Below are 15,404 nucleotides of genomic sequence, written 5' to 3' on the forward strand. Positions count from 1 at the left end.
CTTTTACTATTACTATTTATTATTATTGGCCAACAGTTGGCCACTGGGCTCATATTATAACGATGGTATGACGATATGCGTTTATATGACCAAGTCAATGAAAATGATTAATAAAGCAATTATATTGATATTTCCTATTAGTAGTTATCGCGGATAAATCCAAAAGTACTGGTTCCATTTTTGTTTCCAAATGATGAATACCTGACCACAGTCTGGTTGGCAGTCTGGGAATCTGGGGCTGGTTGGACCAACGGGGTAGAGATTATTTTCCAATGTTACGTTGGTTTGAGAAGATATGAAATGAGAGTAAATAAGTATTGCAGTCTGTAGCATATTTAACTTTTGACATTTAACGATCAAGTTGTGCTTTGAGATAGTCTAGTTTATTTTAACGGAATATGTGGAGCTATACATATTCGAAGTTCTAGAGTCGTTGTTGAACACCAAAACGCCTGCGTTTGAGATTCTCCTAAACTTATAAGCATTATATATATTGCAGAACTGGACTTAAAAATCAATTTGAACTCTTTGGACAAGTAACACATATTGTAATCATTATATAATATAATATTGGACAACATCACATACATTACTCTGATCCCAATGTAAGTAACTAAAGCACTTGTGTTATGAAAAATCAGAAGTAACGACGGCACCACAAACCCAAAGTCCCAAGACAACATAGAACCAAATGAACTTTTTCTACATCGACTCGGCCTGTAATCGAACCTGGGACCTCGGTGTGGCGTATCCATGAAAACCGGTGTACACACTACGACCACGGAAGTTTTCATATTATATACTACTTATATACTTTTTATTATATAAATATTTTATCAGACATAGCAGATCAATGATTTCCGCGATTATTATTCGATCAGCGTATTCAGTGAAATATTCTTGGTTGAAATAGAATTGCGTGAGGGAAAAGTTGCGTTTTATATAATTGGATAAACGTTGCTGAAGAACGCGTATGTAAATATATAACGTAACCAAATCAAAATAAAATATTTCTTGTATTTGAATTATACGTTTTTCTATTGCATTTAACACACACAGTTCGTATACACAAACACAAATAAATCTTAATTTGAAATAATTGATTAGTTCAATTTGTATAATATTTTATCCAAAGCAGTCGTATTTCATTTCGCTATACATGGACAGTTTCCAGTTTTGTATTAATAGTGCAAAAACCTTTATTAAAATGATAACATTCCGCCCTAGTGCTTCCACTGTTGAAATCAGAGGTGCTTCGTTTTTTGGGCCAGAGGATCGGAATTGCGATTCAACTTGAGTTAATTTGTAACTATTTTTAATTTTTCATCATCATCATCAGCCCGTTTTTGTCCACTGCTGGACATAGGCCTCTCCAAGTGCACGCCTCTGTAGTCTTTCTCCGGCTACTCGCATCCAGCTCCTGCCTGCCGCGTTGCGTAAATCGTCTATTTAATTTTCAACCGACTTCAAAAAGGAAGAGGTTATCAATTCGTCTGTTTTTTTTTTTTTTTTTTTTTTTAATATTTGTTACCTCATAACTTTTCACTGGGTGGACCGATTTTGATAATTTTTTTTTGTTCGAAAGTAGTGCTTCCCGTGGGGTCCCATTTTAATTTTATTTTTTTCCGATGATGGTATCCGTATGAAAACGATATAAGTCTTAAATTTGCATTATGTATGTGCGCGATAAATAGGTGAATAACTCAAAATTGGTTGGCACAATTTTGATGATTCTTTTTTTATTATAAAGGATATACTTTAGGGGAAGTTTGGTGAAAGTTTGGCAATGTTCTGAGCATAGGATCCATGACAAAGTAACGGAACGGAAGGGAACGGAACAATTCTATGAAGCACGTTAGCGATACTCGGTCGAATCTTTTATTTATGTGTTATTTGGATATTTGAGTCACTTTCCGTAGTGTGGTTATGTTCATGTAATTGTCATAGTCGAATGTTATAGTAAACTAGCGACCCACCCCGGCTTCGCACGGTTGCAATACTGATACTAAATATACTACAGAATTTGTTTATTTACGACATCATATTGCAAAATTCTAAAATTATTAGTGTTTCTTTACTATATTGTTCATGTATTATATACACAAACCTTCCCCTTGAATTACACTATCTATTAAAAAAAACCTCCAAATATAACAATAACTATAACTACGTTATATAATCGCAAATCGACTTTTAAGTAGTCTAATATATTTCATTTCTTTTTACCTAGGAGGACTCTAAAAAATATGCTAAATATGCAATTATTTTTATTTTTATTATTTTTTTTTTATATATATTACTTTTTAGAGCATTTTTATTTGTTTTAAAATAGTGTTTTGTTTGAAGTCGGTTTTTCTTTTTGTTAAAATTTTATTTATTATTCTTGTATAATTAATTAATTCCTAAATATTAATAATTCTTATAGAAATAATTAATTAAACGCTTATATTTGTGACAGGTTTTCTGATCACCGACGACCTTTATTTAAAATAATTGCTGCATTCGTTTCTCTAATACAATACAAATACATTTATTTATGTACAAAAGGAATGTACAAAAGGCAGACTCACGAGAGTTCTGCTCCAGACAGCCTTCTGATAAGTTACACGAGGTTGGAGACGTAATCTACACAGATATTAATTAATCCTTACTCAATATTAAATGTAAGAAATAGGTTTTCCGAGAAAGCATCAGCTTTAGCATATTGATGTCTCAGTGGACTACACATGGACCTTAATTGGAAATCGTTGATTCATATTCGGGTGTCAAGCTTTTGGTTCTTAATTTAAGGTTACAATTCATCTAGTCTAGGAGAGATTGTTCTCTTAAAGAAGACTCAAGTTCTTTGCCAACTATAACCCACAGATGAGAATACAATAATACATTTAAATTTCGAATAAAATAAATGTATCAACAAATTCGGAGATAAGATGGCCCAGTGGTTAGAACGCTTGCCTCTTAACCGATGATTGCGGGTTCAAACCCAGGCAAGCACCACTATATATGTGTACTTAATATGTGTTTATAATTCATCTCGTGCTCGGCGTTGAAGGAAAACATCGTGAGGAAACCTGCACGTGTCTGATTTCGTCGAAATTCTGCCCCATGTTCGTTCCACCAACCCGCATTGGAACAACGTGGTGGAATATGTTCCAAACCCTCTCCTTAATGGAAGAAGAGGCCTTATCCCTGCAGTGGGAAATTTACAGGCTGTTACTTTACAACAAATTCAAGTAGGTACCAATTATTAAAGTGGGGAGCAAGATTTGTTTAATACCTATGCGAATTTTAAACGATTAAACGAACATTTTTGTTTAAATTTGTATTATATTTGAACGCGTAATAAACTTCTTCCCATAAATGTTGATTTTTAAGAACTATCCGTGTGTTACTATTAGTTGCGCTATAAACTTTGATTATTGGAACGGCAGGGCATAAATTTTTATTGCAGGTAACATCCAGCCTTGTTCGCCTGTGTAGGTCGGTATATAGCTATCGTATAATAATACTCGATGTGGTTTAATACCCATACTACGGATCTGTTTTCAAAGATTGTTGGATTGTTGGAAATTACACGATAGATTTTAATAATTTTTTTTTTTATTTTTATTGAATAGGTAACCGGACGCGCATATGGGCCTATGTGGATGGGCCACCTGATTTTAAATGGTCACCATCACCCATAGACAATGACGCTGTAAGAAATATTAACTATTCCTTACATCGTCAATGCGCCAACCTTGGCAACTAAGATGCTATGTCCCTTGTGCCTGTAGTTACACTGGCTGGAACACAACAATATTGCGTACTGTTGTTTAGCGGTAGAATATCTGATAAGTGGGTGGTACCTACCCAGGTGAGCTTACACAAAGCCTTACCAACAAGTATTTAACTTTACACTTATCCCTAAAAATAAAATGATCATCTCAAAACGACAAAGTTTTCGACAAATTCGTGGACAAACATACATATAAACATACAGTTACGAAATTTAGCACACGTGCTTGGAAACATAAATGGGTCATCATTTATACACGTGGAAATGATAAGCCCATTTTTTAAAAGTCGATTAAAAAGTATAACAGTTATTATGTTAGCAATGGTTCAAGACTTTTTAAATCTCTAGGCTGCACTTTAAAGTTGTGTAGAAATTGACGATTGATATAAACGAATTTGAAAACTTACCCTTTCAATTTGTGTAGTTTATAAATTGTATCAAATGGTTATTTATTTAGATTTGCTAGCAACTGTTACATTATTTTTTTTTATGGAGTAAGTTGGCGGACGAGCATATGGACCACCTAATGGTAAGTGGTCACCATCACCCATAGACAATGACACTGTAAGAAATATTAACTATTACCTTACATCGTCAATGCGCCTTGGGAACTAAGATGCTATGTCCCTTGTGCCTTGTTACACTGGCTCACTCACTCTTCAAACCGGAACACAACAATACTGCGTACTGTTGTTTAGTGGTAGAATATATGATGAGCGGGTGGTACCTACCCAGGCGGGCTTGCACAAAGCCCTACCACCGAGTAAATACTACAGTATAAAACAATTTGTTAAATAAAGATAAATATACAGATATTGAAGTTAATATACAATGACATTGAGCAAACACAACTTGCACCGTTGTTTCCAAATTAAAGTGAATGTTTACTAACGGATATTACAAACTATGGATGAGTTTTTATTTTGTTTATTTCAACTATTTGCTCTTCATATTTAAAAAGCCGACAGCATTCACTGAAACACATGGTTTCATTAAAATAGAGGTAGATGGGCGTGGTAGAAATAATTTAATCAGTATGCACAGAAATAGTATGATGGTTAAGTAATTAGGTATTACTTTGACACAAAGAGGCGAGATGGCCCAGTGGTTAGAACGAGTGCATCTTCACCGATTGCGGGTTCAAACCCAGGCAAGCACCACTGATTGTACATGTGCTTGATTTGTGTTTATAATTCATCTCGTTCTTAGCGGCTAAGGAAAACATCATGAGGAAACCTGCATGTGTCAAATTTCATAGAAATTATGTTATTATTCATAGAATATGTTCCAAAAACCTTCTTCTCAAAGGGAGAGGAGATCTTTAGCCTACTTTTGGGAAATTTACAGGCTGTTTCTGTTGTTGTTGACACAAAATCAACTTCAAATAATTAAATAATTATGTGATGGCAGTCTCGTTAGAAAAGCGTCTTATTTTTTTTGTGGCTTTTATTTGTGCTGAAAAGGCACAGATTATTTCGCCAATGTCACGTGCGAGAGAAAAGCGTCGTTCAAGCTGGCTGCCATCGACAATGACGTTTCACTAGGTTGACAGCTTGTCAACCAGACATCTGAAGGCAATGTCGTCGTATTTTTTCTTTACAACATTACGACAATTATTTAAAAAAATATATAGAAAGAATAATAATAACAAAAGGGAGGGGTCACGGCAGAATACAGATTCTGATTCAGAGCGAATGACTTTGCTTTCGCTATGTACTATGTATAGAATAAAAGACACATTGAAATAAATAATTGATAAAATTAATATAAAAAGAAAGAGAACCTTTTTCCTTACGCGAAGATTTTTCCAGTTCACTCTTGTGTGAGCCTTGCAAATGGGTTTGTTCTAACTGTAAATTTCCCACTGTTGGGCTATGGCCTCCTCCCTCTTTGAGGAGAAGGTTTGGAGCATATTCCATATAATAAAAAACAAACACACATTATTGACTAGCAACGTACGGGTGTAATGTTAATACTAAATTCATGTCCATTTATTACATGCAGAAACTTTCCTCTCGAATCACTATTAAAATAAACAGCACCAAAATCCGTTGTGTAATTTCAAAGATCTAAGCATACATAGCGACAGACAGCGGTAAGCGACTTTGTTTTATACGATGTAATGATAGAAGAAATCTGCTATACAAAAGATTGTCCTTTAGCCATTGTACTCAGGACGTAGTTATTACCTTTGTGGTTCGCAAAAAATATTTGCCTAAAATGGATAGCCTGGCTGGTAAATGAGCCACAATGCCACATTGAACATTAACGTTAAAAATAAGTACCTAAGAGTCGAGATGGCCCAGTGATTAGAACGCTTGCATCTTAACCGATGATTGCGGGTTCAAACAGCAAGCACCACTGATTCATGTGCTTAATTTGTCTTTATAATTCATCTCGTGCTCAGCGTTGAAAGAAAACTCTGGTGCTGGTTTTGAACTCGCATTCTTCGATAATGATTTCTGTAATATTACCACTGTGTCACAACGGCTTTTTAGTATGCCGCTAACCAGTCGGGAACGTGGAAGGATATTTAAAGTAAACAAGTTTGAAAGTTTTAATTTCCTTGAACTCGTTAGCTAATCAGGTGACTATTTAATTTGTTGCATTTATTATTTACCGCTTGCAAGCGTTTCTCTTGCATTAGGCAACTCGTTAACATCAAATAAATTTGATTCGAGTAATCTCGTATTACACATTTCATTATTAACGATAATAGCCACTGTTTTAAAATTATAAGCCGTCGTTATACGCTAAACGCATACTAATATTACTGTTTTGTTATTTTACTTAGTGGTTGGGCTTAGTGCAAGACCGTCTGCGTTGGTAACACCCACTCATAAGATACCGCCAACCGCCACACAACAGTACTCAGTATTGTTATGTTCCAGTGCAACTACAGACACAATAGGTATAACATGTAAACTTACCTAACACATATAAACTTTATTGTGATTTTGCCGAGTGAGCCAGTGTAATTACCGACGCACTGCCTGTATTATCATCAATGTTTCTTACATTAGCATTGTAGCAGTGTCCGCTTACATCTGCTTCATTTAATTTAAAAATGAAAATTGTTTTACAAAAAAGTGCTTGAAGCGCTTAATAAATTATATTAAAGCACCCCATTAAGAGTTTATATTCTGTTATATTAAAATTAAAATCATTGCAGCTGTTTGCGTAATTATATATTTATACGCATAATTAAAATTTAACGTCGCTTTTATGTGTTTTACCAAACAGATTATTCGAGTTAACCGTAATTGATCCCCTGAACATCTGTTTGATTTCATAGCTCACAAACTAGAGTATATATATTTTGTATAACTAAAGACAGTGTGAAATTATTCTTATCCTTTATTTTTGAAATCCTTTCTTGGCAGTACCACTTATTCGTATATTCTAACGCCATACTAAATGTGGGTTCCGGATTTGATGCGTGATCCAGTGTAACTACAAGCCAAGATAGGTCTATGGGCAATGGCGATCTCTTACGATCGGTCTATAATATGAAATAATTAAAAAAAAACAATCGATGGAATATTAAAAAATATTTTTCGAAAAATCGTTATATATATAGAGAGATTTCATAGAAAAACACATAAATGATTTCATCTTTCTATTTGTTAGTTTACACTCACTGAACGCGTACACTATTTAGTAATTACATTAAACGAGGTAGCACTGATTTTAATGATAAGCCTGATCGAATTGATTAATAATTCGTACTTTGATCACGCTTTGAGTTATTGAGAAATTAATAATACATTACATACTAAATTATAATAACATATGAATCTGCATAATGGTCTTCAGTGATTTGCACACAGAATATAATTGTAATAATATTATTACAATTGCTTATTTACCAATGATATTCTAATAAACAGATATGTTATATCCATACTAAACAACAGAAAAAAGTGTGCGCGCGTGCCGGACCGTTTATTTTAGTTTATTTTTACATTTCGTTAAAAGTAAAAAAGATAGCTTGATAAAAACAATAAGTATAAGGGATAACTAAGTGTTTTAATTACGCAAAACGTATTACTACATAATTGTGATGTATTATAACATATTACTACGTAAAACGACTAAAGACAAACGTCCCAATGAGGACGTTTTCTAGTCTTCACTTTTTGCGCGTTAATAACATATCTGTTTACTACAACATCACTGCTTATTTACTGTTTAAGTCACCAAAAAAAAAAAATTAAAAAGAATCAACCAAATTTCATTTACATTAAAATTTTAGAATCTAGCCTTATGACTACCATTGGTGACAGGAGCCCTCCAGGTTCATTTTTTACCCAGAGGCTCCCAGAGGGATTTAATTTGGAAATTTTGTTACTATATTTATCACAATTCCGCGCATCATTATACATTAACTTTTTTAATTCTTATTTATTAAACATTTGTTGATAGGAAAAGGTAATAATATCTGTGGTATCTCATCAGATACATGCTCTAGGAAGAGTTCCGGAGTCGGAAATTGTTTATCTAATAACTATCGCAGATCCAGTCATTACATTGTTAAAAAATTACATAATAATGTTGCATATACATATGCTGTGATAAAACGATTAGTATTCTTTCTTCCTTCAATTAATCCTGACCTGATGTAATATTAAAAAATACCATCCCTTTTTTAAATTAACGTGGTATTTTTTATTTTATAATTTATTTTTAATAACTGTTAATACAGTCCTGCACTTTTTTAAACATGTCTCAAATTAATCGAAACCTATCAAGTATGCTCTTTACAAATCCGTTTATGAAGGTACACTCATTACACATTCTACTGCCAAATACAAATACATTGTATTGTGCTGAGTGAACCAATGTCAAATAGGTGATAGTAATGACTTATACAATGTTCTATTGGCACGTCCATCTACCTATTAAAATAAAAAAAATGTATCGAAGCATCAATAGCGCAATGGCTTACCTACAAGCTACCCAGCGATGTCAATAGTCGCAGGATCAATTATGACCTTGAGCTTATATACTGTATCCTAACACAAGTGATAAGCTTGAAAGCTTTATATTGCTTTGCCACAATTTGTTAAAAAAAATATTTCGAAATAAGTACCGAAAGATCTTTAATATTAGTTATATTAAAACTGTTTTCCCGAACGGATACGACTTGAGAACAACAAAAAAGCGTAATCCTTCCTTAAAGGCCGGCAACGCACCTGCAAGCCCCCCGGTGTTGCAGATGTCCATGGACAGTGGTAATCACTTTCCATCAGGTGAACCTCGTGCTCGTTTGTCCCCTATAACATAAAAAAACAGTAATTAGGAACAACAATAATGACTGCCAAGAATACGAACTGGATTATTAAAGTCTATTTTTTTTACAGGTAGACGATGTAATTCGTCAACGCTGACTGAAGTTTTACAAAGGTAGGTAATGTTACTATTCAAATATTACAAGCGAGTATTTTTTCGTCTGCAATAAAAAAAACTATATGTGAAATGGCGGTAGACATACAACAGTCATATCGCCGAATAGGCTTTTGTTTGTCATTTGTAACACAAACATTTATCATCCAAGCTCACGAGAAAATTGCGGTCGAAATAAAACTAGGTTGATTTATTTTGGAGATTATTCCTTTATATAAATAATATGATATAGTCTAATTTATTATATCATAGAACATTATCATATTTGTATTTCTATTGTATTACATATGTATGTTTGATGAAAAAGAGTTATGAGTAACTATTCAATATCTTAGCGATTCTATTCGATAGAAAAATTACATTCTGAAGCGATAGTACCTTAACATTAAAAATATTATCTGCACTAACCACTGAAGAGCACGTAAGATCCAAATCATATAGTGTATATTTTTAACAGAACTCTAAAATTTTTTGAGTACGTTGATCCATTAAGGCATACAGGTGTATGTGTTTGTCCGCGAATTTCTTGAAAACTAAACGTCGTATTGAGATGATCATTTTTAATCTAAGTTAGATACATTTCGACTTAAAATCCATCTACTAGTTTCATAGATATATTTAGATCACTAGCTGTTTCTAATTTTGAAGTCGATTTAATTTTTTATAATTTATGATATTGATTAATGATTAAACTCGTAATTAATCGTACAAGTGCAAAATCCGTGACAAAATCGGTAAGTCAGAGCCAGTCTCAAACAGGTGTCTGTAAGACGCTTAGTACACGAGAAATTTCGGCGTCGAGGCGATTAATTAACGTTTTAATATTTAATGTAAATATACAAAGCACTTTTGCGGTTCGGTAGGTGGTGGAGGGGATTACTACCGCATTGGATCCGGTGGAGGTCCCGGTATATAAATAACTAGCATTACTCCCAGCTTAGCTTCCCTCGCTGAATATTTAAAATGTGTAGCAAATATGTAATATGTGTAGCAAGAATTGACATTTTTCGGACATTGTGAGATCTATATTTTCAGCTAGAAGCGAAGCGAAATACAATTCACAGGGTAGAATTATTAGAAGAACTATTGAGTCCATATTCCTGTTGAAACTATAAATAGTGGTGGATAGGTTCTGCACAATTTATTCTGTTGTTTGACAAGACTGTATTCGTTTGATGCAATATTGAAGAAGATGAATAAAGATATGGTCCTCGTAACCGGATTTTTGTTAAGGATGCCAACCTCAAGCATCAGTTCTTTGTAATTTAATTGTATGTGCACAAAAAATTTTTTCTATAATTTTACTCACAGGATTATTTTAAAGAAGAAAAATCAAGCGCACTCAATGAAGCCGATGTGCTTTCAGAACTACTTCCTAATCCTGAGTGGCTACTAAGATATTCATGGACATAACTTTTATTGGTGCTGTACTTTTATTGATTCAGGAATAAATTCAGCTTCGAATGGGCGCAATTTTTACGATACGGGTACTATATAGCATTTAAATATAATGTAGCTTCTGCCAAGAAATTTATGAATATAATAATAAATATATATCTCCTGATACCAATGCAATTAGCTGAAGCACTTGTGTTATAGGAAATCAGAAATAACGACGGTACCACAAACACCTAAACCTTTTTTTTTCTTGCTCGTAAAACGCATTATGCGCTTCCCCCCCCCCACGTGATGGAAAGTGGGGAGGTGTGTGGGACTCCCCGGAGCCCTGGACGCCGAGTGCGCCCAAGTACGCCAAGTTTCCCACTAAAAAACCAGCGGTACCCTCCGTCTTTCGACCGTCAGGGCGCCACGGGATAACTTGCGCATGCTACCGTGACGCCCTGATTGTCGGCCCGCCTATGCGGGCTTCCAACACCTTCCACTTCCCGGGGTACTGCGACCCCCCTGGTACCTGCGGCGTCTATTGAGGCGGGGGGAGAAAGTGCGCATATCGCCTTTTCCTTCTCCCCGATCGTCTTCTGCGGAGCGAGTCAGCTGCGGTATTCTCTTCCCGCTCCCGCCCCGCGGCTTCCTTCTGCGACATGACACTTTCGCAGAAGGAGCGCATCTCTAACCAGCACATCTTGCTACCGAGCATGGCGTTGATAATGCTCGGCAGCGAGAGGTCTAGAGGCGACTATCGCCGCAAGGGTGTACCTCTGGTGCCCCCACGCATCTCACTCGTACAGGGTGGTACGCCGACGAACATCTAGACCTAAGACAACATAGAAAGTTAATGAAATTTTTCTACAACTCGGACGGGAATCGAACCCATGAAAACCAGTGCACGCAATTCGACCACGGAGGTCGTAGCTTTTTAGTTCAAATTTATATTTAGAATTGGATCATTAGTTCCGAAGATTACCCGCTACAGACGGTTATGTAAACTTTACCTAATAAAATGAGTCTAAATAGTTATAACTTTTAGATTTGTGAGTAGTTTTCGAATATTTCGTTTTACGTAAAACGAATATTGTACAAACAAACACTGTATAGGAAAGAGTCGTTTCCACTAAAACACGTGAACTCACGGCGATATATGACAGGAATTCAATCACATCGACGTGCGCGTTCCAATATCTCCGCGATTGAATCTCTGACACCGATACAATCAGACTCAGAGTTTGATGAAAAACACTTTAACGAAACATTGAAACGCTGTAGAAAATAATAACGAAACTAAAGTGTATCTGTATTATATTTATTATATGAATACAATTATTTTTTATGTATCATTATCATTACATACAGAGTCGGATTTAAAGGTTTGGAGGCCCCCGGGCCACAAAGTAGTGGGGGCCCTAGACAAACAGAAGCGTGAACAACCCAATAATTATATTAACATGAATTAATTACTTTTTTATTTCAATCAGTAAGCTATGATTTATTTACTTGTATCGTTAACTTTTAAAATATTAAATAATAACGTTATTATAATTTGTCTATATCTCGGTATTTGTTAACTTGCTGAAATCTGTGGCCCCCACTAATGTGGAGGCCCCAGGGCAGTTGCCCCGGTTGCCCTCCCCTAAATCCGGCACTGATTACATAGTATGACAAAGTCGCTTACCGCTGTCTGTCCCTATGTATGCTTAGATCTTTCAAAGTACGCAAAGGATTTTGAAGCGTTTTTAATAGATAGAGTGATTTAATAGGAATGTTTTTGTATATAGTACATGGACTATAAAGTAAAGAAACGCTGACAATGCGATGTCGTAAATAAACAAATTCTGTTGTATATTTAGTATCAGTATTGCACCCCTGCGAAACCGTTGCGGGTCGCTAGTAGAATATAATTTGATATTAATAGCGTTGTTAATTCCCAACGTAAGTATTCATCAGCTGATCAGCTCCTTAATCAAAAACAACTAGAACTGTCTGAGTAGGTGTTATTAAATATTAATCTTTAACGCGTTGAAGCAATAAAAATAGATAACAAAAGTCTGATAAACTCTATAATCAGATTACTTACAAAAAAAGGACATAATATAAATATTTAAATAGATACATAGTTCGGGTGCGTAGAAGTGAAAGTGCTATCTCTTTTACCCCTGCACACTCATGCATCTTTTGTCCTTCTTGCGAGAATCCTCGAAACGTGACTTGAAACTATCTTGTCGTATTATTTCTAAAAAAATAGATATTTGTAATAATTTTGATTCATAAAAAATATATCCAAAAATCGAAATACTTACATATATTTTATATTTATATTACATATTAGTAAAATTTCAACGTCAAGAGTTTATTTAAATTTGTAAACCTTTTTATCTTTATTTCTACGTCTGATAAGTTCAGATACTTTAGTACAAGCTGTGTTTCCAATTCAGCTAATCATTTAGCCGATTGTACTAAGTTTATGCAAAGGGGATCGCTTACAAAGGGATCAATGCCCATCCCTGATGTAGCGACGCTATCGAACTATCGTTTGAGCGTGATCTAAAAGCAATTAATTACTAATCGATACGGTACACAGACCATTCGAGTCTATTAAATCGAATATTTAAATCGATTTATGTTTGAATATTACTAATCTGAAGATTATCACCATTACATAGTATAGAACAAAATCGCTTAACGCTGTCTTTGCCTATGTAAGCTTAGATCTTTAAAATTACACAACATATTTTGAACCGGTTTTTTTTTTTCATTTATAGATTGATTCAAGAGGAAAGTTTATATGTATAATACATGCACAATGCTGAGAGGGCCCAGTGGGTAGAACGCGTGCATCTTAATCGATGATTGCGGGTTCAAACCCCAGGCAAGCACCACTATATATATGTGCTTAATTTGTGTTTATAATTCATCTCGCGCTCGGCGGTGAAGGAAAACATCTTGAGGAAACCTGCATGTGTCTAATTTCATCGAAATTCTCCCACATGTGCATTCCACCATTGCATTGGAACAATGTCGTGGAACATGTTCCTCTCCTTAATGGAAGAGAAGGCCTTATCTCGGCAGTGGGAAATGTACAGGCTGTTACTTTACTTTAGTTTTACATGCACAATTTAGCAGAGAATGTCTGAGAAGCTGTGAACATTGTAAAATATTCTGCAGTATATTTAGTATCAGCATTGCAACCGCGCAAAGCCGAGGCGGATCGCTAGCTTTCTATAAATTAAACATGTGAATGATAATAGAACTAAATAAATTAATAATCCCTAGTAGGTAAAGTCATCTTTATTGTGTAGATGATAAACTAAATCTTTGCCATAAATTTGCTCCACGGTTTAAATAAAAAAATAAAATAAAAGGTATTTAATAGGATCGTATTTTTGAGTCAATTGTAACCGAGTGTCTATTATACAAAAAGGAACGATAAAAATATGTTCAAAGTTATCGACTTTTAATTAATTCGTATAAAAGATTCGTAAAACTTTCGCATAAGCTCATCTCGAACAAAAGGACATCGCCTTAATAAAACTCAATGCCTAAAAGTTTGGAATAAAAAGCAATTATTTCAAGTTAAGCTAAACTTAAGATTTTTTAAATATTCTACCACAAAAGTAGTAATTTAAATTCAATTAAATTTAATGCTTTACTAAAACAACACAACCACAAAACTCGAGAAAAGACGCCGATGACTAAATACATTTCTGTTCTTTCATCGCTGTGATTAAGAATAACCATGTTACTTAAAAGTGTATTGTGTAACGCTTCTTATGAGCTTTCCTTTGTAACACGATTATAGTACGACACAACTTAGATGTAGCATCGGCAATTTCAATAAAACCGATTACTGCCGATTTATACAACCAATAGAAATAGCTCCCTATCACTATTCGTCGCTATTCTCACGTCAGTTCAATCCGAGAAAGCAAGTGCATGTAAATTGACGAACATATTAGGTCATATGATATTACAAATTGTTACGTTTGTGTAAAGATCATATTCACATAAGAAATGAACATAGATAATTTGGGATAGCGTACTTAGGTAATTCGGATGTGATCGGTTTTACGAAAATCGCCAATGCTACATCTAAGTTGTGTCGCACTAAAACATATTATATATTTTCACGTTATAATCCCATAAACATCTTCTTTATATAGTTTACTATACAAAACCCTAAGCCGATTTCGGTAACAATACCCCCATAAACTATAGTAACCTAATTCAATGGAAACATGTTCTGAATAACCCAGTTTGTTTCTCAGCTTTACGTAAATGTTCATTTAGGTAATTAGATTCCTTGGACCGAGCATTTTTTCTATGCTTTTTATGTGTTTAGGTTATTTGTAAACGAATAATGCTCTTTCTGTCTGTGTAGTATACAATTATTATGCGGTTGCGGTTTTGTTTAATTTTAAAAGTGGATTAATGGAAGCCGGTTTTTTTCGGTTTGTATTTTACGACCTGATGGAAGATTTCAATGAAATTTAATCTATACTGACATTATAAATGTGAAAGTAAATCTGTCTGTCTGTATGTCGCTTTTTCACTGACAAACCGCTGAATCAAATTTGATGAAATTTGGTTTGAAGGAAATTTCACCAAGGAAGGACGTGAGCTTTTTCTGCCTAGCACATGACAACCAAACTCAACCAAACAAACCAGTCTTTCGTAAATTAAATATACTTAGTTGAAATAAAGTACATTTTCATTTCATTTTTATTTACTTGCAGAGAAAAATTGAGTGAACTTTCTGTAAGAATTATCTTCTGTAAGATCTCACTCGTAAAATGATGACAAGCGACTCGCAGTGATACACCATTAT

The 15,404-nt window shown here is 34.5% G+C and overlaps 1 protein-coding gene across 5 annotated transcripts in view; it reads left to right on the plus strand.

The window, feature by feature from the left end:
* LOC124537272 overlaps positions 1-15,404 on the plus strand; it is a 210,827-nt gene that overhangs the window by 101,725 nt on the left and 93,698 nt on the right. For 3 of the 5 annotated variants that reach the window (XM_047114055.1, XM_047114088.1, XM_047114064.1), the window contains one exon: positions 9,142-9,184. The exons of the other annotated variants lie outside the window; for them this stretch is intronic. The gene's annotated coding sequence lies outside the window, so the exon portion shown is untranslated. The remainder of the gene's footprint in view (positions 1-9,141; positions 9,185-15,404) is intronic. 5 annotated transcript variants of the gene reach the window in all.

This window comes from Vanessa cardui, chromosome 2 (assembly GCF_905220365.1).
Source record: "Vanessa cardui chromosome 2, ilVanCard2.1, whole genome shotgun sequence".
Taxonomy (NCBI): Eukaryota; Metazoa; Arthropoda; class Insecta; order Lepidoptera; family Nymphalidae; genus Vanessa; species Vanessa cardui.